Source organism: Cervus canadensis, chromosome 22, assembly GCF_019320065.1.
Source record: "Cervus canadensis isolate Bull #8, Minnesota chromosome 22, ASM1932006v1, whole genome shotgun sequence".
NCBI lineage: Eukaryota > Metazoa > Chordata > Mammalia > Artiodactyla > Cervidae > Cervus > Cervus canadensis.
The window spans coordinates 41,274,253-41,280,032 of record NC_057407.1 but is presented as its reverse complement, the minus strand read 5'-3'; the positions used below and the strand labels follow the sequence as shown (position 1 = coordinate 41,280,032).

At 39.8% G+C, this 5,780-nt stretch overlaps 1 non-coding gene across 1 annotated transcript; it reads right to left on the bottom strand.

The window, feature by feature from the left end:
* Positions 1-684: 684 nt before the first annotated feature.
* Positions 685-757, bottom strand: TRNAG-ACC. The gene has a single exon. It is a non-coding gene; the product is annotated as a tRNA-Gly (tRNA).
* Positions 758-5,780: the final 5,023 nt, after the last annotated feature.

Genomic DNA, 5,780 nt, shown 5'->3' with positions numbered 1-5,780 from the left:
GAGGCACCAGCCATGTGAACTTGAGTTCCAGCCAAGTTAAAATTTGGCAGAGTGTATGTGTCCCCATGACCTTCACTGTAAAGTGGAGGCAGAAATACTCCAACTCATCTATTCTTGTAGGTCACTGAGAAGGCCAAACACAATCATGGATATTGCTTTAGTAGGAACCGTTTAAAAGCTGAAGCTAACTCAGTGGGAGAAGGCGCGGGTGGGATGATTTGAGAGAATATTATTGAAACATGTACATTACCGTGTGTAAAATAGATAACGAGTACAAGTTCTAGGGCATGAAGCAGGGCTCCCAAAGCTGGTGCTCTGAGACGGCTCAGAGGGATAAGGTGGGAAGGGAGGTGGAAGGGGAGCTCAGGATGGGTGGACGCATGTATACCTGTGGCTGATTCATGTTGATGTATGACAAAAACATCACAATATTGTAAAGTAATTATTTTCCAATTAAAATTAATTAATTAAAAAAGTTGAAGCTAAGAAGGCTATTATTTGGGATTCTATTCCTTTGATAAACTAAATAGAAAGCAGGCATTCACCTTTAGAAGGAAGGCTTTGTTTGAGGATGCCACACTCAGGGGCATTTTTTTGTTTTCAATATTTATTTATTTATTTGGCTGTGCCAGGTCGGTCATAGTTGTGGCATGCGAACTCTTAGTTGCAGCAAGTGGGATCTAGTTCCCTGACCAGGGATTGAACCCGGGCCCCCTGCGTTGGTAGTGCAGCATCTTAGCCACTGGACCACCAGGGAAGTCCTACTCCAGGGGCATTTTGTCAGAGAAAAGGTATGTGGTTTAGTAGAAAATCCACAGATTTGGGAATTCAACTAAGATGAATTCTGCCAGCTGTGGTGTTTACTTACTTACATCTTGTTTTACTCCAAAGCTCATCCCAATTTGGACCCAGCTTTCAGATCAGTCACCATGGGGGAGTCTTGAGCCTGTAAGTGGCCACCTCTCCCCATAATGTGCCCTTCACCTGCGTTGGCTCCTCTAATCTGCCCAGACTTGACCCAGCTCTGTATGTCACTCAAGCCCTGGCCCAGTTATCTTCTGGGAGGGCTTCCTAACAAACTGAAATCCTTTGTCTGTACATCTCCTGACCTTTGTGCTGTTGCTCTAGAGTTGATCATATAACATTTCTGGTTATTTTAATATATTTTCAGTCCTTCAAAATCTGGGAACAGACTTAATTCATAGCAGTATCTCAGACCCTCTGATGCTGAAAACATTTGAAACCGTTTTCATAATTTTTATCTTTTTAAAGAAAAAAAGAAGCTGATAACTCATCACATTGCGCAGAATCTTAAAACAGAAGATTAATTAAAGTAAAATTCCCCATTTTCCTCTAACCCTTCTTGTCTGTCTTGCCAGTGGGAAGAAACATTCACAGTTGGGAGCAGTAATCCTTTAGACATGCATTCGCATGGTATGCCTTACAGACATGTACATTCAAGGTCCTAGAAAATTGTTTTTAATGGAATTATGATTTACATATTATAAGCAACATACTTTCTTTGCTGAGGACAGTTGATATTGTTTTCTAGTATTCCATTTTAAGTACCTTATTTATGTGTTAGTTTTCCTATTAGAAGACATATTTTCCATTTTTTACTATTAAAGACAAGGCTATGAAAAGTATCCCTGAAAGTTTTCAATCTGTTTCACCCCAAATTTGGAAATGTTGCTTCATAAGTTTCTTTGAAATGCTTGATTTATTCTCTCCCCTTCTCACTAAGATAACAAAAACTTTAAATTTCAAACATGATCATTTGAAAACTGTTGGCTTTCACAACTGTTTCCAAACAATTTTTACCATTTTAAATCTGAATGTCTTAATACACAATTTCAACGCATTTTAGATATTAAATTAGCTTATTTGTAGGCTTGCTGATGAGTTGAAATTTTTTGACAATGATTTTATATCCTACATTTTAATGATCTGAGTGTTCCAAAATAACATCCTAATATTTTGAAGCATTTAAAAACTCACTGAGCTTTAAAAAAAATTTATAAAAAATTTAAGTGATGATTAGAAACTGCAGAAAAACATTGCATGTTCATCATGCAGCTTTACTGTTCCAAATATTTTTTTCTTTCAGAGTTTGTCTTCTAAAGTTAAATAGTACATTTTAAATATGTTATTCTTATTGCAGGAATATGAATTATTTCTTATCACCATGACATTCTGCTTTTCTCCTGTCTGAAATGGAACTCCCTTTCCTTCGTTCACTTGGCCTTCAGTGTGACAGCCAGCATTCCAGGTGCTGGGACACAATAGTATAATCAATAAGAGACAAAAATGCCTACACAGAGCTTACATTCTAATGGGGGAGATGAAAAATATGTACATTAAGTAAAATATGTAAGATAAGATAAATTCTGAGAAGAAAAACAAAGGTGAGGAAAAAAATAGGAAGTTTTGAGGGTAGGGCTTGCAGTTTTAGGTAGGGTGGCCAGGAAATGGGTTACAGAATACACTTTTGGGTAGAAAGGCTGCGTGAAGTGAGGGCGGGAGCCATGTGGATATTTGTTGAAAGGGCCTCTCAGGTTGAGGAATAGCAAGTGCAAAGATCCTGAGGCAGGAATGTAGCTGGAGTGTTTGAGGCCCTGCAAGGAGACAGCGTGGCTGAATTCCAGTGAACAAATGAAACTCAGGGAGAGTAATGGGAGATGAGGTGTGCACCCCACACTGTCATACATGGGTGAGTTCACGTCTTCCTTTCCTACATCAGACTGGGAGCCTTTGAAAGGCAGGCAGGGCCTGTCTTACTCAACTCCAAGCAGATACTCAACCTATTTTTAATACAACTAAGTGATTTATTTTAATCTGGTTTTACTTTGCATTTTTCAAAAATGAGTTTTTTAAAAGAAGTTTTTGGTATTTGTAAGCTTTTTTAAATTTTGTGTTGGGGTACAATTTATTCACAATGTTGTGTTAGTTTCAGCTATACAGCAAAGTGGTTCAGATATATATATATACACATATCCATTCTTTTTCAGGTTTATTTCTGATATGGGTTATTACAGAATATTGAGTAGAGTTCCCTGTGCTAGACAGTAAGTCCTTTGGGATTCTCTCTCTTATTTATAGCATTATGTAAATGTTAACCCTCACCTCCTAATTTATCCCTGTCCTGTACCTTTCCCCTTTGGTAACTAGAAGTTTCTTTAGAAGATGACTTTTGAAACAAGTATATAATAATTTGAGTTGTGGAAACTTAGCAGTTTTGGAGGATGGCAAACAAATAATCACATTAGCCTCTTTGGGTGACTTTGTCCATTATATATGCAGGTTTATAATCTTCTATGTATCACAGCGACTGTCTGAGGTGTGCTTTATAACTCCCTCCGTGTGTGCCCTTGCTAAAAGCCTTTCTTTCCACCTGGAATGGCCTTCCCTTCATAAAAAAAAAAAAAAAGACATTGGAATGTCCCTACCTCAAAAGAACCATCTCCAAGTAACCTTCTCACTTACCATCTCTGACCCAGGCTTAAATGCTATTAACAATTTTCTGGCTCTTATATTAGTATCAGTCTGCATTCTTAAATTTGTGAAGATTAACTGGCGTATATATCTCTGCTGGAAGCCAGCAACAGATTCATTTTCCTATGGCTTATAGCTCACAATGCATCGTCTGAGTAAAGGGAGAACCCATTAACAGTTTGCAGCATCAAAATTATTCGAAAGTAAGCAATTTCAGTTTCAGAGGCAATCCATATTGAAGACAGCCCATTGTGTAAGAGTCGTGAATTGATTTAAAGGCTTTCACAGATGGACATCTTCCTAATAGAAATCAGTGCAATGTTCCTCCCCATTGTTTAGCCAATGGACCTTCTAAAAAACCAACTAGGCACAATTATATGTTGGGAGGATCTGGAGAATGTAAATAATTCACTGCTCATGATTCTTAGCCTCAAGTAAATCGCCTACCTTATGTTCTCTAAAAGGTCAGTGGAATCAATCACCATTGTTCTTTTATGCTCATTAAGTATTTTGTATGAATACTCAATCAGTCCCTCAGTAAACGCTGACCAATGGCCTACTGTGTGTTCAGCATAGGGAATTTTGCTTTGGAGTCCAAAGCGCTTACACATGATTTCCATCCTCATGAGATTATTCCATACCATGGCATCTACAAATATCTCCCTGCTCTTTCCAGCGATGGATGTGACTGATTGTGAAATTCTATGTTGCTAATCCTAAGAGTGACCTAAAATTTTTCTCAAGGAAGCCACGTAATTGGAGCTCACACATGAGGTGAAATCTGCTGGCTCTTTCGTATGCAGGATTTCACAACATGGGTGCAGTGAGGCAGTGAGAGTTAACTGGAGCACAGCCATGAGAATTGGAAGCCAGAGAATTGGAAGCCTGGTCCAGTGGATGGGTCACTGGGCAAGAAGTCAGGAGTGCTGCCTCCATTGCCTGTTTTGACACTGGAAATGCAATTTGGGGCAAGTCACTTCAACTTCTGGACCTTTTCTTTTGGATAACCCTTTTGTATAGTATAGTGAAAGCTATGGTTTCTCCAATAGTCATGTATGGATGTGAGAGCTGAGCCATTAAGAAGGCTGAGCGTTGAAGAATTGATGCTTTTGAACTGTGGTGTTGGAGAAGACTCTTGAGAGTCCCTTGGACTGCAAAGAAGATCAAACCTGTCAATCCTAAAGGAAATCAACCCTGAATATTCATTGGAAAGACTGATGCTGAAGCTCAATACTTTGGCCACTTGATGCGATAAGTCGACTCACTGGAAAAGACACTGATTCTGGGAAAGATAGAAGGCAGGAGGAGAAGGTGACAACACAGGACGAGATGGTTGGATGGCATCACTGACTCAATGGACATGAGTTTGTGCAAACTCCAGGAGATGGTGAAGGACGGGGAAACCTGGGGTGCTGCAATCTATGGGGTCTCAAAGAGTCAGACACGACTCAGCGACTAAACAATAAATCAACTCTTATGTAGACAGAATATATATATTTATTTTCAAACCATCTCAGTTTATTACAATAAGTTATCAATTATTATTGATGAGTCAGTGATCCATGGTGACAGGTTTCTTCCAAGTTCAAGATCAGACTTGGGTCTTTCTGAGGTTCTGAAGTAGCGGCAGCTGTCAGGACTGTTCTTATGGTTGATGACAAGGGTGAAAGCAGTAAAATCAAGCTGCCCAAGACTCTACTCAAGATGTTGTAGACAGAATATCTTTAGAGCAGCTGTTTCTTTATATGTAGGAGCTTGGCTCAATTCAGGGCTTAGTATTTCTCTTACCCAAACTTCTGCTGGAAAATCCCTACTGAGCACTTACTCTGTGCCAGACATGCTGCTAAAGGACCCAGTTCCCACCCGTCTGTGAGGAGTTTTTCCCACGTCGCCAGGCAGTGCTCCCATACCAGCTGAGTGTCTTACAGTTCAACTCACTTCAGACACTATATGCCTGGATATATCTCCAGAAGATATTGAAGGACAGGGAAGCCTGGTGTGTTGCAGTTCATGGGGTCACAAAGCGTCGGACATGACTTGGAGGCTGAAAGAACAACCTGGATACAACATCAGATCCCACAGTTAAAGGTTCAGTTCCCCAAAGACTGCCCCACATTAGACGCCAATCCCAGGTCCAGGTTATCAGCTGTGCTTCTGACCAGTGAGGAACTATAAATCAGAGGTTCCCAACAATCTCCTTGTTGGATTCAATTGATTTGCTGAAATGGCTCCCAGAACTCAGGAAACCTGTGTACTCAGTTGATCATCAATTTATTACAAAGGATGTT